The sequence below is a fragment of the Chiloscyllium plagiosum genome, chromosome 8 (assembly GCF_004010195.1).
Source record: "Chiloscyllium plagiosum isolate BGI_BamShark_2017 chromosome 8, ASM401019v2, whole genome shotgun sequence".
NCBI lineage: Eukaryota > Metazoa > Chordata > Chondrichthyes > Orectolobiformes > Hemiscylliidae > Chiloscyllium > Chiloscyllium plagiosum.
In genome coordinates this window covers 103,481,026-103,498,892 of record NC_057717.1, presented here as the reverse complement: position 1 = coordinate 103,498,892, position 17,867 = coordinate 103,481,026, and the positions used below count along the sequence as shown (strand labels likewise).

The 17,867-nt window shown below is 44.9% G+C and overlaps 1 long non-coding RNA gene across 1 annotated transcript in view; it reads right to left on the bottom strand.

The window, feature by feature from the left end:
* Positions 1-299: 299 nt before the first annotated feature.
* LOC122552266 overlaps positions 300-17,867 on the bottom strand; it is a 41,446-nt gene continuing 23,878 nt past the window's right edge. The window contains exons 2-3 of the long non-coding RNA XR_006312342.1: positions 7,615-7,724; positions 300-491 (exon numbers count right to left, since the gene is read on the bottom strand). This is a non-coding gene — a long non-coding RNA (uncharacterized LOC122552266). The remainder of the gene's footprint in view (positions 492-7,614; positions 7,725-17,867) is intronic.

Genomic DNA, 17,867 nt, shown 5'->3' with positions numbered 1-17,867 from the left:
AGAAACACAAGGGAAACACAAAGTGGTTTCCAGGTAGATTTAGAATTAGAATTAGATTTTATTGTTGTGTGTACATAAGTACAGGGGATAAATAAGTAAAGTGAAATGTGTACAAAGTCACCAATTCTGGTGCCATCTTAGGTACAAACATACCTCAGTACAAAATAGTGATGGTATGGTGGCTTGCACTGCTGCCTCACAGTACCAGTGACCCGGTTCCACATTTGGGCAGCTGTCTTTGTGGAGTTTGTCCATTCTCTGCGTGGGTTTCCTCCGGGTGCTCCGGTTTCCTCCCATAGTCCAAAGATGTGCAGGTCAGGGTGAATTGGCTGTGCAAAATTGTCCATAGTGTTCAGGGATGTGCAGGTTAGGTAGCTCAGCCATGGAAAAGGCAGGGATATGGTAGATGGGGCAGGATAATCTTTTCTGGGTTGATGTGGACATGATGCACCAAATGGCCTGCTTCCACACTGTAGGGATTCTATGAAAATCTTAGGAAAAATGAAAAAAAGATATTAAAAGACAGTCCTTACAAAAATAGTTCAGTGTTGATGGGCCTCCTCTACACCATATGATTCAATCAAATAGTCTTTGTTTGTAATTGAAAGGCTTGTTTCTGAGTTTCACAGCTAAGTCTCACCTGGTCAGGGACCTGCCGAGGTCAAAGACAAGTATGATCCCCCGGTGATGGGGCTTGATAACACTTACTACAGTAAATCAGAGACTTCATCCAGTACAGGAATTGTATTTGTGCCATTGGTGCTGTGCCACATTGCAACTCATCGATCAACTGAATGATCCCCCGTCACTCATTGATGTAACATGCAGGTATCTGATTGGCAATATGGCAACTCATGGCTAGTGGGAAGATGATGGGGACAGTGAGGATCATACTCAAAGTCACATGTAGTGAAAATCAGCAGAGAAACCTGAATATATACATGGAAGAGAGTGATTTCATACACCACGAGTCTCAGTTTAAAGTTTCCTCGGTAATTAATGACCCTTCTTTCCCTGGTGGAAGCAAGCGAGGAATTCAACGCCCCCCCCTCCCCAACACCCAAGTACTTTTATCTATTCCACATGTTCACTCTTCATCCCAAACTCGTGCCCCTTAGTTCCCCCACTATTCAAAGGCATCCTCAGGCTCTCCTCACAGCTTTGATGTAAGCTCTCATACCAGACTCGCTGTGCAAGGTGGCATCTGCTAACCAAACAACTTTGATTGATCTTTGTACATAATTCGTCGGTTGTAAGGAGCTTTGGGCATGTCTTCAAGAGTTGAATGGTGCTGCATAAATAAAAGTTTTTCTATTCCTCCCTTCCCTTCATCTCTGCTCGACTTTCATATCCAATCTTTGATTAACAGTGGGAACAGTGTGGCAAATGGTACTGTTCCCTCCTTAGACTTAGTCTCTATGGACACTAGCACTCTCGGTTGACTTGCCAATTTAAAAAAAAAGAGATTTGCTTACAGGATACGTACAACTCTGGCAAACCCAGCATTTATTGTCCATTCCTCTCTGCCCAGGAGCAGAGTTGAGAGTCAATGCCATCACGATAGGTCTGGCATTGCATGGAGACCACCTCAGCAACACTGTTGGCTTTTGAATCTCAAAGGGCTTTCATGACCTGAAGCTGATTTTTATAATCAATGATAATTTGATGTTCTTGAGATAGCTTTCAATTCCTGATTTGTCTATATTTGTTTGTGGGATGTGGACGTTACTGGTCAGGCCAACATTTATTGTCCATCCTTAATTGTCCAGAGGTCAGTTCAAATGCAGCAAGACCTGGACAATATCCAGGCTTGGGCTGACAAGTGGCAAGTAGCCTTTTTGCCACACAAATGTCAGGCTATGACCATCGCCAATAAGAGACAATCTAACCATCGCCCCTAAATTCAATTGTTTTACTATCACTGAATCCCCTGTCATCAATATCCTTGGGGTTACCATTGACCAGAAACTCAACTGAACTTATCACATAAACACAGTGGCAACAAGACCAAGTCGGAGGCTAGGAATACTGCAGCGAGTAACTCACCTCCTGACTCCCCTAAGCCTGTCCACCATCTACAAGGCACAAGTCAGGAGTGGATGGGTGCAACTCCAACAACACTCAAGAAGCTTGACACCATCCGGGACAAAGCAGCCCGCTTGATTGGCACCACACCCACAAACATCCACTCCCTCCACCACCGATGCTCAGTAGCAGCGGTGTATACCAGTACAAGATGCATTGCAGAAATTCACCAAAGGTCCTCAGACAGCACCTTCCAAACCCATGATGACTTCTATCTAGAACGGGAGCAGATACATAGGAACATCACCACCTGAAGCTCCCCTCCATGCCACTCACCATCTCACAATCCAAAGATGTGCAGGTTAGGTGGATTGGCTGTTGGAAAATGCAGGGTTACAAGAATAGGGTACAGGGGCAGGTCTGGCAGGGATGCTGTTTGGAGGGTCAGTGTGGACCTGATGGGCCAAATTGCCTGTTCCCAAACTGTAGGTATTCAATAATTTCAAATATTGTTTCACTGAGAAACCGCTCAGCAGAGAGAAGGGGGGGGGTGGGGGGTGGGGGGAGGAGGGAATCTATAGAATCCTCGCCTAAATTTCACAGTATACAGACCCATTGTACAATCACAGAATTCTCATAGTGTGGAAAAAAGCCATTCAGTCCATCGGGTCTGCACCAACCCTCCAAAGAGCACCCCATGCAGACCCAATCCCCCATCCTATCTCTGTAGCCCTACATTTCCCTTGGCTAGTGCACTCTAACCTGTACAGCTTTGGATTGTGGGAAGAAACCAGAGCACCTGGAGGAAACCCATACAGACACAGGGAGAATGTGCAAACTCCACACAGAGAGTTGCCCGAGGCCAGAATCGAACCTGGGTCCACCATGCCACCCATTGTTCTCAATCTCAATCTCATTTTGTAAGCCACCAAAATAAAAACCCCAAGTTGGGCTAGTTTGGGAATGAATGGAACAGCATGGATTAATTAACAGCGAAAACAGCAGCTCCACAATAAGCAATGATAATTTGCTTATTAACCAACCTCCTGCTGGTGTGAATGAAACATTGAGAATGAAACCAATAACAAATGAGATCACAAGAGCTGGGTAACATTTGATGAAATTCTTGGCATCAGTTGTGAATTCGGAAATTTAATAAAATGCAAGGATTCCGAAGGAGATCTGGTTTAAAGCTGCAATCTGTTACCGTGTACTGAATGAGGGTTTCTTGTGTCATTTCAATTCATCGCTGCAACTCTCTGAACAGGCTGGCACTATTTTCCCTGGAGTGTCGGAGGCTGAGGGGTGACCTTATAGAGGTTTGTAAAATCATGAGGCGCATAGATAGGGTAAATAGACAAGGTCTTTTCCCCAGGGTAGGGAAGTCCAGAACGAGCGGGCATAGGTTTAGTGTGAGAGGGGAAGGATTTAAAGGGGACCTAAGGGGCCAGTCTCCCAGTAACAATCCTGAGGTTTATGTCCTGCTTGATCACATTGGCCATGCATTCAGGGACACAGATACCCACTGGCAATTGTTCAATGATTCCTCGCACTTTCTCCCTAAGTGTCCCGTTGAAAACAGAGGTGATGGTATCATGGTATTGTTGCTGGACTAACCATCTAACAGCCCGGTTAGTGTTCTTGGGGAGTTGTGTTCAAAGACTTACCACAGCAGATGAAGGAATTTTAATTCAATGATAATGACCATGAAACCATTGTTGTAAAAAAAACCACCAGGTTCTCTTTATTACCCCTTAGGGAAGGAAGTCAGTTGTCCTTATCTGATCAGCCTAGACCCCCAGCAATGAGGTTGATGTTCAAATGTTAAGGGATGCGTAACAAATGCTGGCGTAGCCAATGGTGCCCATATCTCACGGAAGGAATTAAAGTATTTCCCCCAAACCATCCCAGTCTCTTACAACAAATGGATTAGTTCCTATATTCCCCCACTACACCAGAGATAGAGTCATACAGCACAGTAACAGACCCTTTGGTCCAGCCGACCATAATCCCAAACTAAACTAGTCCCATCTGCCTGTTCCTGGCCCATGTCCTTCCAAACATTTCTTATTTGAGTCCTTATCCCAATGTCTTAAATGTTGTAACTGTATCCACATTCCACCACTTCCTCGGGAAATTCATTCCACACACGAATCACTCTCTGTGGAAAAAGATTGACCCTCATGTCTTTTTAAAATCTTTCGCCTCTCATCGTAAAAAATGACCCTTTCGTCTTGAAATCCTCCACCCTCAGGAAAATACACCTGCCATTCAACTTGTCTATGTCCCTCATGATTTTATAAACCTCAGTAAGGTCACCCCTCAACCCTCCTACCCTCTGATGAAAACAAACCCAGCCCTTTCAGCCTTTCCTTATATCTCAAACACTCCATTCCCAGCAACATCATTTATGGGTCAGTGCATTGAGTACAGGAGTTGGGAGGTCATGTTGCAGCTGTACAGGACATTGGTTAGGCCACTTTTGGAATATTATGTGCAATTCTGGTCTCCCTTCTATTGGAAGGATGCTGTGAAACTTGAAAGGGTTCAGAAAAGATTTACAAGGATGTTGCCAGGGTTGGAGGGTTTGAGCTATCGGGAGAGGCTGAATAGGCTGGGGCTGTTTTCCCTGCAGCGTCGGAGGCTGAGGGGTGACCTTACAGAGGTTTATAAAATCATCAGGGCCATGGATAGGATAAATAGACAAGATCTTTTCCCTGGAGTGGGGGAGTCCAGAACTAGAGGGCATAGGTTTAGGGTGAGACGGGAAAGATGTAAAAGGGACTTAAGGGGCAGGTCTGCCCTGGTTTTGGCAAGATGGTGATGGCAATGCAGCATGTCCTGAGCAGGGACCCCTGGCATTGGCAAGACAGTGATGGCAGTGCAGTATGTTTGGAGTGGGAACCCCTGGCATTGGTGAAATGGTGATGGCAGTGCTGCATGTCCTGAGCGGGCATCTCTGGCATTGGTGACTCGGTGATGGCAGTATGGTATGTCCTGAGCGGGGACCCCTGGCATTGACGAGACGGTATTGGCAATAGGGTATATCCAGATTCGGGACCCCTGGGATTGATGAGACAGTTATGGCAATGCAGTATGTCCCCAGCGGGGTCCCCTGGTATTGGCGAGATGGTGATGGTAGTGTGGGATGTCCAGATTGGGGACCTCTGGCATTGGTGAGACGGTGATGGCAGTGCGGTATGTCCTGAGCGGGGTACCCTGATTGTGGTCGTGACAGCCCCAGAGTGGGGACTCCTGGTTACGGGACTTGGCAGCAGTGAAGTCAAAGAGATGGCACCTGGAGAGTAGTGATTCTGATATTGGTGGGGCCCAGTGTAAATGGTGGGTGGGGGAGGAATGGTGGCACAGACATTGCTAGTGAGCAGCTCAGTGCTCAGTGGTGAAACTGATCAGAATGAAGATGGACTCACTTTCAGTTGTACCATGTTATTCTCAAACTATTCGAAATGGTACCAGAATGAGGCAGCGGTTGAAGCTTTTCACTGTATTTTACTGCATTATTCACTGTAAAAAGGCAAGCGGCAATAAATCATTCCATTCAATTCAGAGCACTGGAGAGAGATAAAATGAGTTGGAAAAGAAAGAGCATTTTAAAATTCTGTGTATGAAATAATAAAGTTTGGCTTCTTATGTGAACTGAATCTCTAGGATAGTTATTTGACCCTTTTCAAAAAAGGTGGGATGTGCAGTGCCAAGTCTATACTTGGCTATAGATTTGCTCATGATTAAAATGCACCATTTCTCACAGCGTCAAAGAAACCTGTGTTTGCAACATTCCTCCAAGGCTATTGGTACTGTGATTGACTGTGACCCTCTGTCTAACTGCAGAGGCGACAACCCCGTGATTTACTGCCTTCCAGTTCATCCAAGGTCCCACAATATCATCGATCATCCTGCCTTGCAAGCTCTCCCAAACAAAATGGAGCAGGCATAATGTACAAACATGCACTGAGTGTCAGGGTTCAAGGCTGACTCCCCCTGCAGCCGATAACACCACACACGGGGGCCTGCCCTTTCCAGTTCGGGTTGGATTTCCCTTTCTGTTCACACACAAGAGTCTTCAGGATCGGCAGAGCCAGACAATGGGAACTACAGATCAGCCTGTACCTGGCCTGAGTCCTAGCCTTGACGCAGTGTGTAGCACCCTCAACTCAGAGTTCAAAAGGGTGGCTCAGTGGTTACAGCTGTTGCTTCACAGTGCCAGGAACCTGGGTTCAATCCCACCTTTGGGCAATTGTCCGTGTGGGTTTCCTCTCAGACCAAAGATGTGCAGGTCGGGGTGGATTGGCCATGGGAAATATTGGGTAACAGGGATATGCAGGTAAGGGCGGATTGGCCATGCTAAATTACCCATAGTGCCCAGGGATATACAGGTTAGGCGGATTGGCCATGGGAAATGCTGGGTTTCAAGGATGTGCAGGTTAGGTGGTTTGGCCATGCTAAATTGCATTCTGGATTAGTGGTGCTGGAAGAGCACAGCAGTTCAGGCAGCATCCAAGGAGCAGCGAAATCGATGTTTCAGGCAAAAGTCCTTCATGAGGAATAAAGGCAGCCTGAAGCGTGGAGAGATAAGCTAGAGGAGGGTGGGGGTGGGGAGAAAGTAGCATAGGAAATGACCTGGGAGTTGCAGTGGGAGAGGGACTCCCTGAGATTCTTGTAGAGAGAGGAGGAAAACTTCTTCAAGGCAGGCATCCTTGCAAGAGGATTCGCAGTAGGGTTAAAATCAACGAGGTAAAAACAATGACTGCAGATGCTGGAAACCAGATTCTGGATTAGTGGTGCTGGAAGAGCACAGCAGCTCCTTGGATGCTGCCTGAACTGTTGTGCTCTTCCAGCACCACTAATCCAGAATCTGGTTTCCAGCATCTGCAGTCATTGTTTTTACCTCATGCTAAATTGCAACAGTGCCCAGGGATGTGCAGGTATAGGTGGATTGGCCATGCTAAATTACCCATAGGGCCCAGAGATGTGCTAGTTAAGGTGAATTGACCATGCTAATTTGCCCCATAGTGCCCAGGGATGTGCAGGTTAGGGCGGATTGGCCATGCTAATTTGTCTGCGGTGTCTACGGATAGGATAGGGGACTAGGTGTGGTGGGATTGTCGCAGACATGATGGATCAAATGGCCTCTTTCTGCACTGTAGGGAATCTATGATGGTTGGGTTGAAATCCCACATGAGTCTTGAATATAACCTGGGTAACACTTTCCAGTACAGTACCAGATAAGCACTTGAAGTGTCATAACATTCAGGGCTGTGGGCCTAGTTTGGGAAATTGGGACTAAAGTAGGTAGTAGCATATTTTTGGCTGTACTTGTTGGGCTGAATGGTCTCTTTTCTACTTTTTGATTCTGTGATTCTAGGTGAGTGCTGGATGATACCAGACGTAACTTGACGAGTAATCCAGACGTCTGGGTGAAAAACAAAATCTGGAAAGGCGAGTTCAGATCTCACTAGGGCAGGAATCTAGATTCAATTAATTAATGACAACTCTAGTTCATTTGAAACTGCAGGATTGCCACAGAAATCTTTCTCAATTGGAAGGGGGAAGGAAATCTGCCATTGTTACCTGGTCTAACCTACACGTCACTTCAGACCTGCAGAGATGTGGTTGATTGTCAACTCTCCTCCAAAATGGCCGAGCAAGCCACTCAGACACAGGTGCCTCACTACCGCCACCTCAAGGACAAAGAGGAAAGAAGAATAAGTGTGAGTCTTGTCTGCAATGGCCAAAGGCCAATAAAAAGAGCAAAAGAGCTTGTAGATACCAATGATGCAATAATGGGTTCTCAATACACGCAACATTGAACCAATTTTACAAATTAATGATTCTACTTTGCTTAATACCTTATTTTTATTAACCAATAAAACCTTTCTTTAAAATTATTTCCCCTGGTATTTGCTAGGAACTTTTCATTCTTTGTTGAAATATATTTATGAGCTTAGTGTGAAATAGCTCCAGAGAGGTTGATAACCTGTCACCAAGTCTCCCTTTATATACAGTCCTTGGCACTGATCCAGCTCCCTCAGAGCCAGCTTTCTGAGTGAACAAAACCTCTGACCCTCCTGTTTATATCTGTCAGCCAGGGCTCCCTGACCAGACCAGGTTAACAGCCCCACTCAGGGAACTCAGATTCTATGAGGTCCACCTGACTGATCCAGTTACAATCACTACATGGTCAGCACAACTTAGAACAGACTGGGTAAGGACGGCAGATTTCCTTCCCTAAAGGCCGTTCATCAAATGGTTAATTTTTTACAACCATCGATGAGATTTTCATACATAAAAACTGAAAGTGCTGGAGAAACTCAGCAGGTCTGGTAGTGTCCAAGGAGAGAGAAACAGGGTTAATGTTTCGAGTCTGATGAGGGTGTTCTTCATCTTTGGAGCATCTCTGGTGATTCTCTGTAAAATGTGAGCTGAAAAGAGGAAGATTGTGTGTGAGACATCACTTGAAGTTACGGTGGACCACATGCTATTGATGGATGTTCTCGGACCCGAAACACTAACTCCACTTTCTCTCTCCACAGATTCTGCTAGACCTGCTGAATTTTCCCAGAAATTTCTGATTCCCAGCATCCACAGTTCTTTGTTATTTTCACTAATAATCTCACTCAAATAAACATTAATCTGAAAGTCCAGCCCCCAGGCACATCCCTCGGCACTATGTGGCAAATTAGCATGGCCAATCCACCTTAACTTGCACATCCCTGGGCACTATGGGTAATTTAGCATGGCCAGTGCTTTGCTTCCATCAGCTGCAGTAATGGGATTTTAACCCCAGTGTTACGATTGGGTTGTTGGATTACTAACCCAGCGACATCACCATGACTCCATTGACAATATGGGACTGACAGCAGGTTAGGTAATGTCTGGGACCCTGGCCCATCAGCTCCCTTTTGGCTGTCCAAACACAACCTTCTTTTCTAAATTATTCCTTCTTATTTTTATTATTTCTTAATTTCACCTTTTGTATCAAGTTCAGCTTTACTTTTTTCTGTTGATGAGGTGGGGCAGTTTTGGTTGGACAGATCTCGGTCCTCTGAAATTTTGTTGGGCTTCAGGACCTCAGTGGTTTCAATGTGCCCCTGTCCTTATTGGTTTCAACATGCGCCAGTGCTCAGCGGCTTCAACATGCCCCAGGCCTAAGCGGCTTCGACATGCTCTGGTCCACTGTGGTTTTGATATACCCTGGTACTCTGCAGTTGGACAAGCCCTGGTCATCGACAGTTGGATAGGCCCTGGTCATTGACAGTTGGATAGGCCCCGGTCATTGACAGTTGGATAGGCCCCGGTCATCGACAGTTGGATAGGCCCCTGTCATCTACATTTGGATAGGCCCTGGTCATCGACAGTTGGGTAGGCCCTGATCATTGACAGTTGGATAGGCCCCAGTCCTCGACAGTTGGATAGGCCCCAGTCATCGACAGTTGGATAGGCCCCGGTCATCGACAGTTGGATAGGCCCCGGTCATCGACAGTTGGATAGGCCCCGGTCATCGACAGTTGGATAGGCCCCGGTCATCGACAGTTGGATAGGCCCCGGTCATCGACAGTTGGATAGGCCCCGGTCATCGACAGTTGGATAGGCCCCGGTCATCGACAGTTGGATAGGCCCCGGTCATCGACAGTTGGATAGGCCCCGGTCATCGACAGTTGGATAGGCCCCGGTCATCGACAGTTGGATAGGCCCCGGTCATCGACAGTTGGATAGGCCCCGGTCCTCGACAGTTGGATAGGCCCCGGTCATCGACAGTTGGATAGGCCCCGGTCATCAACAGTTGGATAGGCCCCAGTCCTCGACAGTTGGATAGGCCCTGTTCTTTGACAGTTGGATAGGCCCTGATCCTCGACAGTTGGATAAGCCCCGGTCATCAACAGTTGGGTAGGCCCTGGTCATCGACAGTTGGGTAAGCCCTGGTCATCGACAGTTGGGTAGGTCCTGGTCATTGCCAGTGGATAGGCCTCAGTCCTCGGCAGTTGAATAAGCCCCGGTCATTGACAGTTGGAAAGACCCCAATCATCGACATTTGGATAAGCCCCAGTCATCGACAGTTGGATAGGCCCCAGTCATCGATAGTTGGATCGGCCCCAGTCATCGACAGTTGGATAGGCCCTGGTCATCGAGAGTTGGATAGGCCCTGGTCATCGACAGTTGGATGAGCCCCAGTCCTTGGTGGTGGTCAATGTGTGAAGCCAAGAGGCCATGGAATGAATGGAATAAATGTCATTTGTTGAATTGTCTTTTCTTAAATGTATAATTTATGGTATTAAATGGTGCTCTTTTGTAGCGATCTATACATGTTTTTACTGTATTTTTGCAAATACAGGTAGCCAATTTATTTCCTTCTCTCTTCCTTCCTTTCTTTCTTCCTTTCTTTCTTTCTTTCTTTCTTTCTTTCTTTCTTTCTTTCTTTCTTTCTTTCTTTCTTTCTATCTGTCTATTACCCTCGATTCTATGAGACTAATCAGGCAAAAAGGCTGCTGTATATCCCACATTAGAAGAGACTGTGTGTTAAAAAGTAATTAAGTAGATTCAGTAAATGTTTTTGGGCAAAGTTTAGAAAGGGATGACCTCAGTGCTGCTTTTTCTCCCTGTCCCTGCTCCTCACCTTAATCTGAGGAGCAGGGATGCTCCTGAGCTCAGGGCTTTTTTGCAAGGTAAGTCTGCATCATTGTTATGAAATATGATCAGTTTGTATGGAGATTCTAAAATATTAACTCTCAGCATGAGGACTTGACTGACAAGATTATCATTTATTGCTCAGCTTTGTGAAGATGGTGGTATGACTTTGACGTAACTGAAGGGTACTTGGTGTTAAGCCTCAGGCTAGGCAAGGACAGCAGGTTTTATTTATGATAGTGACCCTCACCCCCAACAGGTTCCTCTCGTTTTTACTGATCTGATCCTTGCACTTTTTCAAAATCATTTGAAATCCATATGCTGCCTAAGGTGGGTCTTGAACTCATGGCTTTTTGACTAGTAACAGCACCACTCCAGTTGTGGTATCTGGCAACAGTCAAATAGGTCACAATTAAACTTAGCACTACGCATTCATCCATAGTCTGCCCACTGAGGTTTTTACACGAATGGGTGAAGAAAAGACAGACGAGGGAATGGTTCAATGCTTAAATTTGGAGATGAAATACCTCAGAACATGTTTGTCAGGGTAACTGTTTTGGCCATCTGTTTTTATTGGAGTTTAAGTCCATCAGAGAGCCAAAGGTTCAAACGATGGACTAAGGGAAATGTTCAGCACAGTACAATCTGTCTATTTTTAATCCAAGAACAGACACTTTTGCATGCCTTCAGATCTCTAATTAATCCTCAGAGAGTTGAAGTACTGCTCTCCATCTTAAAGTTCTGAATCCAACATCTTTGTAATGAAAGCATTCATGTTGTGGGTTCCAGTTGTGTGAGATACTCCATAAGGCAAATGCATGAACTATCGTTTCTGTATTTCCAGGAAGAGGTTAAACTGCCCTGGTCACCAGTGGGGAGTCTGACAGCAACAAGATGAATAAGTAATTCTTATTGTGCAGTTTGAGCCTTATATACAGTCAGCATTGCCTTTGAGGTGGTCATCAATAATTAGGTAAGTCTTATTTTGCAGTTATCACATCAAGGGTGTTGTTATAGTTACAGAGGAATCATTCTCTAATTAGTGCTAACATAGGGCAAATCATACAAACATGAATTCACGGCAACAGTAGACCACTCAACTCTCCCAATCTGTTGTACCATTCAATAATATCCTAGCTGATCTGCTTACTCCACAATCCTATCTACCCCAGACAACCTTTCACCCCTTGCGTTATCAAGGATCCGTCTCTATCTCTATTTTAAAATATTCAAAGATGTTACTTTCACTGCCTTTCAGGAAGAGAGTTCCAAAGACTCTCAACATTCTGAGAGAAAACATTTTGCCTCACCCTAGTCTTAAATTAACTTTAAAACTGTTTTTAAACAGTGAGCTCTAGTTCTCGGTTCTTCCACAAGAAACGTCCCCTCCATATCTACTTGATCAAGAGACCCCTCGGCATCTTACCTGTTTTAATTAAGTCACCTTTTTAAACTCCGGTGGTTACAAGCTTATTCCCTCCAAGCTTTCCTCAAAATCTACAAATTTTAGGTATTAGTTGAGTGAACCTATATTGAATTGCCTCTAATACATTCGCATGCTTCTTTAAATAAATGAACAAATACTGTGTGCTGTACTCCAGGTGTGGCCTCACCAGTGCTCTGTATAACTGAGGCATAACCTTCCTGATTTTATATTCAATTCCCCTCACAATAATGCTATTACTCTATTAATTTTTCCAATTACTTGCTGTATCTGTATACTAACTTTTTGCAGTTCATGCACTTGGACAGTAGATTCCTCTGTATTCTCAGAGCTCTGTGACCTTTCATCATTTAGACATCATGCTTTTTCACTTCCCTGTCAGTACTGACAATTTCATGTTTTCCTACATCTGCCCCATTCTCCATATCCTTGTCCACTCACTTAACTTATCCGTTTCCCTTTGTGGCCTCCTTATTTCCTCTTCAGAATTCATCTTCCCAACTATTTTTATGTCCTCAGCAAATATAACAACCATAATTTTGACCATTTATTTAACTTTTCAAACATTGAGGTCCAGTACTGATCTCTCTGTCGCACAACTGCCAACTGAAAAAAATGATTGATTTATTACGACCCTTCATTTTCAGTTCGCCAGCCAAATTCCTATCCCTTCTCCCTCCACAATGAGCTTTTATTTTCAAAATTAACCTTTGAAGAACCTCCTTATCAAATGCCTGCTTGAAATTGAAGTGCAGTATATCTACAACTATGCTTTGTTTCCACAACACGTGTTGCTTTTCAAAGAATTCCAATAAATTGGTCATACTTGATTTCCCTTTGACAAAACTATGTTGATTCTGTCTGATAATCTTGCACTTTTCTAAATGTCCCACAATAACATGTCTTCTGTATGCCAGATGTTAAACTAACTGACCTGTAGTTTCCTGTTTGATATCACCTTCTGTTTTTTAAGAATGGAGTTACACTGGCTGGTTTCCATTCTACTAGAACCTTCCCCAGATCCACAGATCTTAAATAATAAAACTAAGGCATTAACTATCTAAGCAGCTTTTTCTTCAAAGACCTCAGCCTGCAGCTCCAACAATTTACTCAAAACCATTTCCCTTTTCTTCAGTCTTCTCTTCAAGTTATTTTCAAGCTTCTCGCTATTTCTGGGAGGTAACTTTTATCCCGTCAGAAAACCAATACAAAAAAGGTCTGTTCAATTCTCCTACCTTGCTTTCCATTATTAATTCCACATTCTCACTTTCTACTGGCCCACCTTCCCCTACCACCGCAGGAATTGCAAAACCTGCGCCCACACCTCCTCCCTCACCTCCATCCAAGGCCCCAAAGGAGCCTTCCACATCCATCAAAGTTTTACCTGCACATCCACCAATATCATTTATTGTATCCGTTGCTCGCGATGCGGTCACCTCTACATTGGGGAGACTGGACGCCTCCTCGCAGACCGCTTTATGGAACCTCTCTGGGACACCCGCACCAACCAACCCCGTGGCCCAACATTTCAGCTCCCCCTCCCACTCTGCCGAGGACATGCAGGTCCGGGCCTCCTTCACCACCCGATGCCTGGAGGAAGAACGCCTCATTTTCCACCTCGGAACACTTCAACCCCAGGGCATCAATGTGGACTTCACCAGTTTCCTCAGTTCCAACCTTCCAGCTCAGACCTATCACCTTCATTCCCACCCCCATCCACCCAAAGTGCTCTTGGCTACCTTCTGCACTAAGAAGCTATCCTGAAAACATTTTATGAACTTGTCATCTAGGCTACCTTTGCCCATCTGATTTTTTCCAGGCTATATGTAAATTAAAATCCTCCATGATTCTCACTGTTGATGGGTTCCCATTATTTCTTCTCTCGTTGTCTATCCCACCATGTAGTTACTGGTGGAAGGCTTGTAGACCACTCCCACAACCCCACTTCTTGCCTTTATGATTCCTCATCTCTACCCAAACCACTTCTTTACCCTGCTTTCCGAAACTTAAGTCATTGCTCTCTATTGTGCTAATGCCGTCATTAATTAACACTGCTACACCTCCACCTTCTCCAGCTTTATGGTCTTCCTAAATGTCCTGCATCTTTCAACATTCATATCCAAATCCAAATCCAAATCCTCCTGCGGTTACAGATACTGGATCAGACTTTGCTGAAATAAGTGCACAGAGGCCAGTATCCCTTCACCAAGTGACCTTTTATTTATACATGCACAGTACACGGGCTGGGGCCACTGACAAAACAGCAAGTTCGACATTCTCATCACTCTTTGCATAGTTGGTGATTGTATTGAGGTCAACCTGGTGGACCTCATAGAATCTGAGTTCCCTGACTGGGGCTGTTAATTAGGTCCAATTAGGGAGCCCTAGCTGACAGCTATAAACAGGAGAGTTGCTTGTCACTGGCCACTTGGGTGTTTCCTTTCTTCCTGGTGGTGAAAACTGAATAAAGATTTGTGCACCATGTGTCTTTCACTGTGTCTCACACCTGCACACGTGCAACATGGGTGCTGGGGGAAAGTAAGCACCACCGCAGTTGGGCGGTAGGAGGTTCTGGATGTAGGTTTGCTCGCTGAGCTGGAAGGTTCATTTTCATGAAAACAAACCTTCCAGCTCAGCAAACAAACTTACACCCATAGAGATACCGAGTTGGCGTTTCGAGTCCAAATGACATTTTCAGAATCATGAGTAGTTTTCTTTAATCTTGAGAAGTTCTGTATTACTGTTAAGTGGAAAGCACTGAAAGTGTTGCATGTTATTTGATGGCAATTATTTGACACGACTGTACAACTCTACTATTTTCTTCTCTGCCACTCAGTTGTTGTCCAATAGCAGGTATTCTCCCATGGAGTCTGCCTTTCCAGTCACTGCGATTCGGAAGAAGGATTTTTCATCCTTCGTGATATTGCAAATCAGGCATCAGGGGTATGCTGCAGCCTGGTTTTCACTGATAGGACCACGCCCAGTCCATCACGCTAACCAGCCTCGCATCCACTGACTCCATCTACACTTCCTACTGCCTCGGGAAGGTAGCCAACATCATCAAAGACCCCTCACCCCTCCTTGGTATACTCTCTTCCAACCTCTTCCATCGGGCAGAAGATACAAAAACTTAAACACATGCACCAACTGATTCAAGAACAGCTCCTTCCCCGCTGTTATTAGGCTTCTGAATGGACCTCTCAAATTTCAAATCTAATGTTGATCTTATTTTTAGTGCTCCTTCCCTGCAGCTGAATTCCTCACTCTGTTCAATCACCTCATGATCTCTGTATGGTATGATCTGCCTTTACTGCACACAAAACAAAACATTTCACTGTACTTAGGTACATGTGACAAGAATAAATCAAATTCTCTGTTGTACACTATAGAGATAAAACCACCATAGCCTTACTGCTCCCTTATTAAAGAGAGACATCTGGCGTCGATTTAAGCTGAGGGTCACCATCCCTCAGGCGAGGGGTGAGGTTGGGAGCGAGAATCCTTCATGGTAACCTCAGACCGCTTTTTATGCACGGGATACACTTGGGCAATTTTCCACATTGTCAGGTAGATGCCAGTGTTGTGACTATACTGTAATTTGTGCACATAAAAGCTCCCACAAATAGCTACGTGATCGTGACCCTCTGTATCCTGTTGATTGAGGGGTAAATATTAGGCATTGTATCGGGACGACTCCCTCAATTTGCACATCTTCCAGAGAGCGCGAATGAAGCCTTCATTCACTGCGCTCAGAGCCCTGGGGTGGTTTTGGAACACACAATCTTCTGACTCAGAGATGACAGTGTGACCTAAGCTGACTGTGGCTGCATTGTCAACTTGCATTTATAGAGAGCCTGGATTAGCGTAAGACGTGCCCGGTTTTACATCTCAGGTGCAATGCAAGAGCATATATTGTCTTCCTTCCTGTCCATTGTGAAGGATCGTAACCTTCAGCAATCTTGCTTTGAGGGAAAGAGAGCACAGGAAATGTTATCACTGCAATTTTATAATTAAATCTGCACAGATTTAACCAGCTAATGGATCAAATTGGGGTTAGTAGACAAGATATGTATGGCAGGACAAAATCAATTGAAAAATGAAATCTAAGCATGTCCTGCAAGTACAGTACACTGATGTAATGTGCGTCATTGAGCACAAGTCAGATACAGATAGCTTCCAAAGATGAATGAACTGTGTTGGAAATAAATCTGCTCCCAAATTTAACCATATATATTTGAATTAACTGGTTCAGTTTGGACCCCAGGGGAATGTCACATTAAGATGCGAGGATGACAAAGTGATCCTCAAGCTGTTGAAAAGTATTTCTAACCACTGAAAATGGACAGTCATTTGCAACCAGAATGTTGCCTGGGGTGGAGTATTTCAGCTATGAAGTCATAGAGCTGTACAGCACGGAAACAGACCATTCAGTCCAACTTTTTCACGCTGACCAAGGTTCCCGAACTAAACTGCTCTCACGTGGCTGCGTTTGGTCCATATCCCTCTTAACCTTTCCCGTTCATGTACCTGTCTAAGAGTGTTTTAAATGATGCTACTGTACCTGCATCTACCACTTCCTCTCTCTGGCAGTTCATTCCACACACAAACCACCCTCTCTGAGAAGAACCAAATATCCTCAACTCATCCAGTCCCATTTGCCAACATTTGGCCAAATTCCCTCCAAACCCTTTCTATTCATGTACCCATCCTGAAAACTTTTCAATGTTGTAACTGTACCAGCCTCCACCACTTCCTCTGGCAACTCGTTCCATACACGCACCACCCTTTATATAAAAATGTTGCCCCTTAGGTCCCCTTTATATCTTTCCCCTCTCACGTTAAACCTACGCCCTCTAGTTTTGGACTCACCTATGCTGGGGAAATGATGTTGGCTATTTGTCCTAACCATGTCCTTCATGATTTTATAAACCTCTATAAGGTCATCCCTTCAGGGAAAGCAGAACTGCATGAACTATTCCAAAAGTGGCCTAACCAATGACCTGTACAGCCACAACAAGACCTCCCAACTCCTATACTCAATGCACTGACCAATAAAGGCGAGCATACCAAAGGCCTTCTTCACTATCCTATCTACCTGTGACTCTACTTTCAAGGAGCTATGAACCTGCACTCCAAGGTATCTCTGTTCAACAACACTCCATAGGACCTTACCATTAGATACATGGAGTCATACAGATGTACAGCATGGAAACAGATCCTTCGGTTCAAATCGTCCATGCCGTCTAAATATTCTAAATTAATCTAGTCCCATTTGCCAGCACTTGGCCCATACCCCTCCAAACCCTTCCTATTCATATACCCATCTAGATGCCTTTTAAATGTTGTAACTGTACCAGCCTCTATCACTTGCTCTGGCAGCTCATTCCATACACGCGCCACCCTCTGCGTGAAAGAGTTGCCCCTTAGGTCCTTTTTAAATCTTTCCCCTCTCACCCTAAACCTATACCCTCCAATTCTAGCCCCCAAGGAAGCAACCTTTTCTATTTACCCTTTCCATGCCCCTCATAATTTTATAAACCTCTGTAAGGTCACGCTCAGCCTGTATGAGTCCCTGCCCTGATTTGCCTTTCCAAATGCAACACCTCAACATTTATCTAGATTAAATTCCAAATGCCACTCATCAGCCCATCTGATCAAGGAGTTGTACTCTGAGGTAGCCTCCTTTGCCGTCCACTACACCACCAATTGCCATCTGCAAATGTACTAACCATATCTCCTATGTTCACATCCAAAT